Raw genomic sequence first — 12,819 nt, 5'->3', positions numbered from 1 at the left:
TCAGTATGTGGAACATGACTGTACTTCTCCCGGAACCATTTATTGAAAAGACTATTCTTTCCCTATTGAATTAATTTGGTTGAAGCTTTATTGTAAATAAAAAAAAATTGAAATCTTTTATCTGACTTACTTTTTGTCTAATTTCAGAGTTACAGTAGAGTCATTTCTGGTGGTTTTCCCTGGACAGTATCTCTTACAATTTTTGTTGATTTTAACTGTTCATTTTCTAAATGATTGGAAAAGAGACACAAATGCTGTGTTTAAAAAACTCTCAAGTGTATCCTTTGTAAGGAAACACTTACTTTACAACAAACCTATGCCCTTCACATGTTGTACCACTCCTGAAAGGCTCCGACCTCCTCTTGGGCATTCTGCTCTCTCCTCTTAGTCTCTCCTCTGAAGCCATCTCAGGCCTCCTCTGACACCCTGGGGTTCTGGACTTGGGATTTTACAAGCTTCCATTATTGAAGTGTAATTACATATTTATATCCCTGCCCTCCTCTCCCCTTTTCCTGTGAACAAAAGAAAATCTAGCCATTCAGGCTGGAAGTGGACACCTGGGCTTAGGTCAAACTTACGTTAGCAAAGTGCACATGTTCCCTTAGCAGGAAGACCTGGCAGCCGCTCTCCCTGGGATGATACCCTCACCACCTGGGAGCATTGGGAATTCATGGAGTGTCCTTGTTTTTCTCCACTGATGGAGGGCACGGCTGGGGCTCCATTTGGGATAAGGGTGCACAGCACCAACCACCCCACAATGTGCAGAACCACCATTCATGGTGCAGAGTGATGCTGCCCCCAGTGTAGTGGGGCCTACCGTGGGAAACCCTGATTCCTACAGGAAAACTTACTGTCAGATTAAAAGAAAATCCTGAAAATTTCATTCAACACTTCTTGAGAAACCACGGGTCATATAATGAATGCAGGAGAATTAGGATTCCAGAAAGAAAAAGGTCAGATATGTGGTCAGTCCAGCCCTGGGTCCCCTGTGATGATGAGTAGTTCCTCTGGCAGCATTTTCCCAGGGGCTCAGGCAATGGGCAGTTCCTCTCGCCCTCTGCATGGTCTCTACTTCCAGTAATTTCCTCCTCAGTTCTCTTACTGTTGACTCACTGGTATCTCAGTCCTTCGCCATATCGTCGAGGGTGGACTCCAGTTTGCACCTCGCTGTCCTACCCCAGTCCGCATGACTCAGCTGCCTGACCCATCCAGCCGTCTCTCAACGACTGGCAAGGTCTTGGCTTTCCCGCTGGAGTAAGTTCCAGCCTTCCCTCCACCCCCACGAGGCTTGTGTGAGAAGGTGCCCCTCCTGTCCAACCCTCTCCTGCCTCCATTCTAGTCGTGTACAGTCGAGGTATGTGTTTCACATGGTTACGTGCACTTTTGATATTTGTCTTCTTTTGCCCTGTAGTGTCATCAGCCTGGAGAGTCCTTACCCTTTTCCTCCAGACCTCAGCACGTTCTTCCTCATCTGATAAGCGGCTCTTTTCCCTGTCCTCACCACCGTTTTAACCTCCACATGTCCATTTTCACATGCTCTTATATCTTGGATGCTCATTGCTTCACATTTGTGACACTTATGTCCACAATAAAATTAGAAAGCAGCTCAGGACAGGGGCCGGCCCCGTGGCGTAGGGGTTAAGTGCGCGCACTCTGCTGCTGGCGGCCTGGGCTCGGATCCCGGGCACGCACCGATGCACCGCTGTCAGGCCATGCTGTGGCGGTGTCCCATATAAAGTGGAGGAAGATAGGCACAGATGTTAGCCCAGGGCCAGTCTCCCTCAGCAAAAAGAGGAGGATTGGCATGGATGTTAGCTCAGGGCTGATCTTCCTCACAAAATAAAAAAAAAAAGAAAGCAGCTCAGGACAGAGGTCAATCATGCACTTATCCAAGTCGTTCAGATGACAGCACCATGCTGTCTGTGCACACAGTAGGAGCTTGGATGGAGTGACTGATGAACTGGATTGAATGAATTTATTTAAATACTTCCAAAGCTCTAATATTTTTAGCCTTTGTCATTTTTGGGGACAAAGTGGTCTAACCTTGAACATTTCACAGCTTCAATGTCTTGAATGACTTAGGGTGGGAAGAACTGGGTGAAAGGGAGGAAAGCAAAGAGAAGGAGGACTCTGAGGAGATTCTTGGAGAAGTTTCTGGAAGGAAAGTTTCTTAGGCTTTGTGACCCTAGAAACCACAATTCTGTGGTCCTGGCATTAAGGACAGACGCTGAGCCCCTGGGGAATGTGTGCACACTTGCCCCTGAGGGCGGTGATATGAGAACATTCACAAAGAATGTCTCATGTAATCACAACCGAAGCATGACCTCCAGGATGGGGATTCCTGGCGCACAGCGGCTGAAGCAAACTGCAGGGAAAGCGGGTTTTCTCTTTACTTGAAAGTTCTCTCTGTGTTCAGAAAGAATGCTTACTCAGTGTCTTCTTGTCATAGTCGCCGTTCGGTTAGCCCTGGTTAGGAAGGCGTTTTGGTTGAGAAGGAGCAAAGAAAGGTATCTTTAATGATTAGCTGTGTTTTCCTTTGTCAGAAGATAGCCACTGAGGGGTGATTTAAGGAGATCTGAGATGTGTGCATAAAGATCACTTTTTAAAGCAGTAGTTAATCATGACTGAGTCATGATGACTCTATCATAACAATATCTTACATTTTATAGTCCTTCAACTTCTCAAAGCATTTTTATGTCTTTTATGTATTTGCTTTTCAAGAGGAAGCCAGATCCAGCATGCCAGCTTCCCGTGCTTTGCCTTCTCCTGCACTTTGCCTTACATGGTTCTGTGTGCACAGATATATAATTTGGGTGATTCCATTTAATTTCAACTAATCTTTATTAAATACTTAGTATTTGTTAGCCCCCTTTACATTTGCTATTTCATTGACAAAGAAATATGGTTCAAACATACAGAATTCCTCTCTCCTCGAGATCCTCAACCCCATCCTTCACCAAACTAACTGGTAAGAAAATTAGAATCAATTTGGAAGATAATCTTTGTTCTTCCACTCTGTACATATTTGTCCATTTATGATGTTTGTGGGAGGCATGAAGAAGTTTCTTGCTCTTTCATTTTTGGCAAAAATTTGCGTGTGAGGTTTGGAAGGCAAGACGCCTCAGCCCCCAGCACCACCCCTCACTGGACAGACTGTTCCTCAGTCCCCATTATTCCCTGGTCTTGGGGTTGGGCCGTCAGCTTTCTTGATCTCTTTGTTGTAAGCGGAGGAGAAATCCTAAGCAGCCAGGCCTAAGTGAGTCTCAGAGCAAAAATACCTCAGCACCTCTCCCAGCCCTAAAGGAACCAGGCATTGGGCAGCACTGTGACTTCTTCCTTGTGCCAACGGTGTCATTTTCTTAGGACCGGATACTCTATGGAGGCAAGGGGCTCTGTCCTCATTCAAACCACTTCTGCTCTTAAATGGATGTATTTCTGAGATCAGTCAGGTCTAAGGATATTCAGACTGAAGGTTAAAGCTGGGGTGTTCTGGAGTGAATGGAGAGGAGGGAATGTGTTTGGAGAGACTGGGGGGTGGAAGAATGGAAGACTGAGGTGTGGAACTGGCCTCCAAGAGAAGCAGTGGAGCTAGGAGGGGGTTGGGAGGAGGCTATGGGCTTGTATTTGGATGTGATGAGTTGATGATTCTGCCAGGACACCCAAGGGAACATGTCTCAGGGGCTGCCATGGGCTGAATATTTGTGTACCCCCCAAATTCAAATGTTGAAGCCTAAGCCCTCACGTGGTGGCATTTGGAGGCAGGACCTTTGGGAGGTGGTTAGATTTACATGAGGTCATGAGGGTGGAGTCCCCATGATGGAAATAGTGCACTTACAAGAAATTTCTCACCAGACACCAAGTCTGTATGCACTCTGATCTTGGACTTCTCAGCCTCTAGAACCGTGAGAAACAAATGTTGTTTAAGCCACCCAGTCTATGGTATTCTGGTATGGCAGCCTGAACTGACTCAGACAGAGGTCAATTAAAAAAAAGAGCCTGGAGTGAGAAAGATTCTGAGGCTGAAGACCAAGCAGGGAGCCTGTGAGGGGACTGAGGATATCCAGAGAAGGGGCCCACGGAGGAAGGCAGAGCCGGAGAGGCACCTGCTGCTGAGCAAATGAGGCAGCCGAGGACCTTCAAAGGAGCCATGTGGAATCAGAACAGGGGGTTTTGTTCTTCTACACCTTTGTCTCAGTGGGACCTAAAACAGGCAAAAATATTAAGGTGAGCTCACCTTCCAAAATCACCATGTTACTATGGAGAAAACTTGGAAAACAGATTGAAAAATTATTTAGGGGACATTGTAGAAAGATCATTCCTCTAACTCAGAGTCTAAGCAGAAACTCATCTCATCCTCTTCAGAAACCTTGAAAACCACCCAGGTCATTGATATGCACCCTTTACAGCCCCCAGAGAGGAGCTCAAACACGAGGCCCTTTCAACCACGTGACCGAGCTGTGGTGACATTTTCCACATACAGTCTTGTCCCGCTGATCTGCATCTCAATCCTATGGTCTTTTCAAAAAATTCCTTCCTCCCTGAGCTAGGAGAGCAGTGATAAATAAAACAATGTCTGAGATTGGACCTTGTTAGAAAACTGAGAGTGTATTGTCCCCATGCCATGGGTGAGCATGGATGTTGACCTCCACATACAGACAGAAGAAAGTGATACAAAAACAATGACCACGGTCTTAAGAATTCTCTCCTGCTGTTGAGTGGCACCAGAACAGGAAGGATGCTGAGATGACCCTTCACATTTATTCACTGTGGCTTCATTTTTCTCAACATTGAAAAGAATGCCACTTGTCATGGGCAGTCTTCCCTAACTTAAGGTGATATCAAAACTGAAACAAGTGTGTGGATTTGCTTTCAAATTATTCATGCAGTTTGCTCTGTTTTGATGAACCTTCCAATAATGACAGGTTATGCCTAGAACCTTAACACCTGCTGACTACAAATCTCTAAAGATGGCACAACTTTTCTTTTTTCCTTCTTACCATCTCTCCTTCCTTCATTTAAATTCGCTGAGACCAGATTTGAGGCATAGGTGAATAGATAGCTCTCATTTTAAAAACAACAGTGAAAGAATAAGAAAATCATTTAGTATCCATTTTTGAGATTAGGGAAAGAGAGTGGAAAATAGTTTGATTGGTTTCTTGCAAATCTTACAATGCCCTCTCTTCTCCCCACCCGACATACACAGGTGAATGTGTGTGTGTAAGCGTGTGTGTGTGTGGTGAGAGAGAAACAGAGAGAGAGAGATCTCAGATATCTCTTCCTTTTCTTATAAGGACACCAGTCCTCTGGGATTAGGGCCCCACTTTATGGCCTCACTTAACCTTAATTCCCTCCTCACAGGCCCCTTCTCCACACACAGTCACATTGGAAATTAGGGCTTTAACATATGAATCTGAGGGGGACACAGTTCAGTTCATAGCATGCAGTGCACTGGAGGAGGGGGTTTTTGGGTATCCAAGGGTCTGGGAGTAATCTTGAAGGGTACAGAAGTGTGACAAAGTATGGCACATTCCAGGACTATTGGTCACTCAAAAATGAGGAAAGAGAATTAAAGTTGAACAAATATTCGGTCAATTTCCCCTCAGGCACTGGACTCCAGTGTAATGATGGGATATTTAGGTGTGTCCCAACCACAGAAGACAAATAGACCTACAGGACCCCATCTGTACTTGTAGGAGGCATCCTTTGGGAGTGGACAGCTTTGTGACCTTCAAGGCTTTTCCTCTTGAAGGAGACATGGGAGCTCATGGCACACCATGGTGCAGAGTCATGGGGTGAAATGAAATGGAGGAAATGGTGCTTTGGGGAAATCTTGGAGACACACGTGGCATGCGCATTCATCTTGATGGTTTTGAGCCTGGCTTTCCTGGGGAGATTGGCACGCCTTCCTCAGCCCCTGAAAAGATGATGACTACCAGATGTGCAAGCAAAGCAGTGCTTCCTTACCCTCCCCAAGCTCCAAGCTGTCCACCTGGCGGGCTCACTGCGGGCTGGGCTCCCACCAGAGCTCAGCACTCACTCGCCTCTTAGCCACAGGGCACACGGGGATTGTTTGAGTCTCTGTTCAGACTTCAGATTAAAGCTTTCATGATTTGTAATCTTAAATTGTGGTTTTCAGCCCTCAGCTGGGAAGTCAGCTGCCTGGGCCAGCCACCAAAACCCCCCAGGTCAGAAGAAGAAATCTCCACCACCGGGAGTCACGGGCTGGATGCCAACACAGGTGGGAGCCCTGGGAGGCTCTCTCAGGCCCGAGACCGTGGGAGGGAGCCAGGTCGCTGTCAGGGCGAGTCTGCAGGCAGGGGGGGTGGGTACACCTCCTGTTGAAGACCCCTGGCAGGAGGATCTGCAGAGCTGCCTTTGGTCTTCTCCTTTATCAGGTGGGCAGGTGGCTGTGGACACCCCGGGCTAGAATCTGCCCACTTGGGCTCTTGGAGAACTGCAGGTGGGTGCTGCTCTGTCCCCACCTGGAGTCCCTGAGTGTATGAACATAGGTGTAAGGATTTCACGGGCATCGCCAAAACGATCTTTAAAAAAGCCCAGAGCCCTCTTTATCTGGCTTCCTATGCAGAGAGAAACTTCCTCTGCATCCAGCTAGATGACATGAGTTGAGATCCTGTTTTCAGTGTTAATTCATGACTTCCAGTAAAAGATTAGTGTAACAATAAGTGAAATGGAAAGGTCAGTGTCTGGAATTTTTGAGGACTCGAAAATATCTAATTACTTTGCTTTCTAGATAATAAATCCAACAGCCAGAGAGGTGAACTGACTTGCCCAAGGTCACACAGGTAGTCAGCGTAACGACCATCACACATAAGGAAGGAGTTTGGAACACAGAGGCAAGCACCACACCTGGCGCATAGTAGGAGTGAGGTGGTGGTGCTGTTCTGCGCTATTTCTGCCCTTCCCGGCTAAGTGCAGAATACACCCCACTGCTGCCCTTTGCCCTTCAGGGCCTCCCGGTGGGAGGAGTTCATGCTGCATTCACATTGGACTTGACCACGTGCCTCTCTCTGGACAGCGGGCTGTGCATGCGAGCGGCACGTGACACTGTGCCTGGTCTGGTCAGAAGCATTAAGAGGCAGCTAGCATTTCCAGTAGCTTCTGACTTGTTTCCCTCTGCCGTAAGGTCAGCATGTCCTGGGTGGGGGCTGTTCTTCATCCCGGATAAGAGACGAAGCAAATGCCAAGAACAGACTCACAAGTCGTGTGTGGCCAACATGCAACACGATCCAGAAATAAATCTTTGTTGTTGTCAGCCCCTGAGACCTTGACGTTGTCCTTACAGTGACCCAGCTGAATGACACTGTTGGTGTGCGGTGACCATGTGTTGAGTTAATGGAGGGATAAACGACGAGGGATACAATCCATTTTCTTTCTGTACTTCTAAATACTGTGATGTTCATGTTCATTGTAGGCCACTACTTTTACATGCTGGTGGTGTGACAAATGAGGCTGAACTAGAGGAATTGGGCATGGATGAGGGATTCCGAGATGATTGAGCAATTTTAGAATCTGCAGCATGCGCAGAACTAGCTGGGTGAAGCTGCCTATCACCTGTGCTTTGTGCGGCTGGTGCAGACGGCAGGCCTCAGCGATTTGGACCCATCGAGGCATAAGCCCTGCTGCGGTCACTTCTGGCAACGTTGGACATCTGGTAGGTGTGATACGTAAAGCCATGTTCTCACCTAGAGGAGAGTACAAGTAGTTTCAGTGAAGCTGTGTGCAGTGTCTGTAGGTGAGACTCACGGTCTCACCCTGCTGTCCTGGCTTGCATATTCATTGTACCCTCTCTGACTCTCCAAAGTGATCCTGTTTTCATCTGGAAATTAGCAAATAGGACTTGCTGAAGTGTAAGCAAAAAGCCTTTAATAACTTTGAGTTGAAAAAAATAAAAATTAATTGGTATGAAAGAAACCTCACTTCAACTACACGTCTATCACTTAAACCTTGCATTTGCACATTGGAAGGCCTGTGTGAAACAAAGCAGGACTCTGCATTTATAGATTTGTGTCTTCAGTGCCTCATCTTAGCACTCATTCTCTGCGGCTAAGGGACCAAGCAAAGTTGGGTTTCAGTCTTGGGGCAAAGGATCACTGCTGTGGCATCTTGGCTTGATCTTGTGACTCTGCTCCTCTGAGAGAAGCTTCAACCTGGGCAGGTCAAGGCAGCTTCCCTCAGTGGACCTCAGGCTTCACTCCGAGTCTTTACGTCAAGTGTTGTGACAAGGGGGCAGGCGGATGATCACAGAGCAACAGAGGAACCCAGCACAGGATGCTGACACAGGTGAGAACCATCCAGGTTAGTTGTGCGCTGGCCGTCGATGACAGGCCTACCTGCCTGTGACCCATCTAAGGCAGACAATGCTGATCTGTCCTTCTGGGTGCAGCAGGAGGACTGCTTTCCAGATGAGCCGCTCCACCGTCTCACCAGGCGCCCAGGCTGCCCGCTCCCAAAGGAACCAATGTTAAAGCATCTGAATCTATGATCCCGTAGAAAGGGCTGCCATTTACAAGTCGACTTTCACTACACTCCCAGCTCCTCATGTCTTCAGGAAAATGCCCTTTTAAAGAGCAGGACTCTTCTACGGGGGATGGGGCAGGGGGTGAATTTTGCGGCCCTGTGCAGTGCGATAGTCTGTTCTAGGATTCAGCAGAGGAAATTGGAGCTTGTTAGAAGGTCTTTAAGTTCTATGAATAAAAAAATATGTGTAGAAAACACAGACGGATGACTTTTCGTGTTTCAACTATAATTTTGATGCTGAAACCAAAGATAATCTGTTAGCAGAAAAAATGTGCCTGAGATGACCAAGACGGCCTCAGGCTGGAACTGTGTCCTCTTCAGCATGACAGGATCATCCCATTTACACTGGAATAGGTCCCCCCTGCCCCTTTCCAGCAAACATGGCATCTGAATGAAATATGAAAACACAGGGTCCTTCATATTTGGCTCCTTTAATCGCAATCTCTTGCTACAACATTTTCTTGCAAAGGATTTTGTAAAACATTGCCAAAGGACGTGCTTTACTTTTGTCTACATGACAACTGCTTTTCCTTCCAAATATTAAAGTTTGCCATCTGAGAAGTGAGGGCAAAATGAGAGGGCTGTCGGGGAGCCTGGAGTCTGATGGCCCAGGAGTCTCAGGCACTCCCTCCCTGACTCAAGGGTGAAAACCATTCCTAGTCACCGCCAGCCTTAAAAGAGGAGCCTATGCTGTTTTAGATTCCACATATAAGTCAGATAATACAGTATTTGTCTTTCTCTGTCTGACTTATCTCACTTAGCATAAAGCCTTCAGGGTCCATCCACGGTGTCTCAAAGGTTGGGATTTCTTTCTTTCTCATGGCTGAATAATACTCCCTATATATATATACCACATCTTCTTTATCCATTCACCCACTGATGGACATGTAGGTTGTTTCCATATCTTGGCTATTGTGAATAACGCTGCAATGAATACGGGAGAGCAGATGTCTCTTTGAGATCCCGTTTTCATTTCCTTTAGATATATGCCCAGAAGTGATTGTTGGATCACATGGTAGCTCTATTTGGAGAGTAAAATGGTGGGTGCCAGGGCCTGAGGATGGGGGAAACAGGGAGATGATGTTTAAGGGAACAAACTTGCAACTAGTGGATACATAAGTCCTGGAGCTCCAAAGCACAGCGTAGTGATTACAGTGACTATAATGACACAGCACTGTTACATGTGAAGGAAGGGACAAGAAGGTCTGTGTTTGGAGGGTCAAGTGTGACTGGTATTTTTGAAAGCTGTGAGCAGGAAGCCACGGGGAAGCACAGAACAGCAGAGGGCGGGTGCTGATGGACAGGGCCTGGGACAGTGAGGGCAGAGGCTGGGCAGGAAACCGGCAGACCTCCCTCTCTTGGGAAGAACAGACCCAACAAGGCCTCCTTGCTGGTCCTACGAGGTACAGAAGAGTGACTACGCCACGACTGTGGTCTGGGTTCCCAAATTGCTAGGATGAGTGACACGTGGTTTATTTGGGGGTGGGGGGTGGGAAGTGGGTTAAGGCCAGCTCTTGTCCTAGAAGGTACAGACACAGTTCAGGGTGCTGGGGAAATTTCCTTCACTTTCTAAAGCCTCCCTGCCGACTTTCTTTGCTGGGGCTGCGGAGCTGGGAGCTAGAGGGTTTTCAGCCTGGAAAGCATAAGAAGAGTCGGGTGAGTGATCGCAGATGGACAGACAGGGTGACCGCTGGGTGCCTGACTTATCTGGCTGGTGCTGGCTCCCCCTCCACCACGGCTTTGTCTTGTCTGGATGCCTTTGCTCAGCCCGGGGTTCCTGGGGGGCTGTGTTCAGTCCACGGCGTGTGGGTTCCTGGCTCATGGTCATGTCACCTGGGGAGATGACTCAGCATCTGGTGGGGCTCCCTAGAGGCGAGTGAGAAGAGGACAAAGACCTTCTGTGGCTCTGTCACAGTCTCTGCAGCTGCCATACAAGCCAAGAAAAATGCCAGCAAAGCCACTGCGATAAAGTGAAGCCTGGGCTCTTACACCAGACGGCACAGCTGAAAGGCAACATCAAGCCGACCAGTGTGACCCCCGATTGTGAGGATGTCGGCATAGCGCCCCCGTCAGCCCGCCCCTCTTCTCCTGCTCAGCCTCCAAGAGCACAGCCGCAGCAGGGGCCACACGAGGATTCCACAGGATTAGGGTCAATAATGACCCCTGGGGGTCCAGAACCCGGGAACGGCTTCCCGTCAGCTGTAGCTTTGGAGCATCGGCCACATCCTCACTCAGCCCAGAGTGCAGAGTCATGAGAAAGGACGGGAGTGAGTGGCGGGCACCTGTGAACCCACTTACCCCAGAATTAAGACATTTCATAAAAGGGGGCGATATGGTGGGGGGGATCTTTCCCTTTCCACGATTTTGAATTCATCCCTGTGGGAGCTGTAAGCTTTGCACCTAGAACTTTCTTCCAGCTCAAAGTACTGAGACTACATTGTGAACAAACATTTTCAGGAGAAACTAAGTCAAGTTGAGAAAAATCCCCAGTCCCACCACTCCAGATGGAAAGAGATTCTCCAACGTCCAGATATTTCCAGAGCACTGGGGGTGGGTAGAGCAAGCCCTGGACACGGGAGCAGACAATTGCAGGCACTGCACTTGTCACGTGCCTTTGAGGGGCTCCCAGAACTCCAGGGCAGCAAGCGGCAGCACAGGAGAGTTCACAAAGCCCATGAGGGGCACTGAGAGAGGAGAAGAGCCCTCGAGGCTGGCACGGGATGGACGAGGGGGCTTCATGGGGAGCAGGCTGCAGTCGATGGGAAAGTTGCATGCTCGTCCCCACAGGGGCATGGCTGTGAGGGCCACGTGGGGTTTTACTGGTGCAGCGTTCATCTCTGTTCTTGGCACGCAGCAACGCTAGATAAATGTCAGGGTAGATGCAGCCGGTGCAGTTCTGATGCTAAAATGCTGGCAACAGGGAGCAGATGAGGCTTCGGGCAGGGACTGGCCCAGACCAAGCAAGACGTCCCACTAATCCCTTGTGGGTGTAAGACCAGACGAAGGGGCAGATGCCTGAGGGAGAGAGAGGATGCCCGAACGGAGAGAGTGCTGGGCTGGTAGTCTCAGGGCCCCAGGCAGCCCCCCGAGACTCCAGCACTTTTCTCCCCATTTTAAGGGCCCAGGTTGAAGGCTGCCCTCTCTGGGTCTACTTGTTCCTTCCCTAACAGGAGTGAATCCCCATCTACTTGCCATCCCCTCACTCCCTACCCTTCCTGTCCCTGTCTTTGTAATACATGGCTTTGCAGCCCTATGTTATTTCCTGGATGGAACAAGAAGTCCCTGAAGGCAGGATCTCGCCTGCTCATTGCTGCATCCTTCACCGACCCAGGCCAGCAGGCGTCCAATGAAGGGTGATTGACAACAACAGTGAAGGATTAGTGGAAATCCGTTTGAAGGACAGAGGTCTGGGGAGCTGCCCCAGGGCCTTGGTGAACCAATGGCTCGTGGTGTTTGGAATAAGCCGCCCGCGTCCTGCAGACTCCCAGCTCAGCCCCGCCTGCCTGTGAGCCCAGGAAAAGCTGCACATATTTTCTGTCTCGACTTCCTCTCTGTAGAGTGGGAGTGGGGTTATCTCGCAGGCGGGGGGCCATGCGCTCGCTGAGGTGGTGCCGGCTTGCTGTGCTACTGCAGCAGCCATGCCAGGAGCTGCACTTCTGGCAGCTGATGTTCCACGGGGCAGGGGTCCACCGTAGTCCCAGGAGCAGCAGCAGCAGCTTTTCTTGGGGCCCCATTTAGGACTGCTTTAATCCAGGCCAAGGGGCAGTGGTGTGATGGTTAGTTTTAAGTGTGAATTTGGCTTGGCTATGATGTCCAGTTGTGTGGTCAAACACCAGACTGGATGTTGCTGTCAAGGTATATTATAGATGTGATTAACATTTAACATTTAAATCAGTGGACTTTGCATAAAGCAAATTACCCTCCATAAGGTGGGTGGGCCTCATCCAATCAGTTGAAGGCCTCAAGAGCAAAGACAGGTTTTCCTAACAATTAGGAATCTGGCCTCAAGACAGCAACATAGAAAACTTGCCTGAGTTTCCAGCCTACTGCCCTGTGAAATTCAGGTTCAAGATGCAACATCTACTCTCATCTGAATGTCCAGCCTGCTGCCTGCCCTACAGATTTTGGACTTGCCAACCCCCACAATCATGTGAGCCAATTCCTTAATAAATCCCGCCTTCTCTCTGTGTGTACAGCCTATTGGTTCTGTTTCTCTAGAGAACCCTGACTAATAAAACAAGGATCACAGGGTTTGGGGTTGCCTTTTTAACGAATCATGGC

Source organism: Ceratotherium simum, chromosome 18 (genome assembly GCF_057802395.1).
Source record: "Ceratotherium simum simum isolate JZ-2026a chromosome 18, ASM5780239v1, whole genome shotgun sequence".
Classification (NCBI taxonomy): Eukaryota; Metazoa; Chordata; class Mammalia; order Perissodactyla; family Rhinocerotidae; genus Ceratotherium; species Ceratotherium simum.
The sequence above is the reverse complement of the archived record's forward strand: the minus strand, read 5'-3'. Positions refer to the sequence as shown.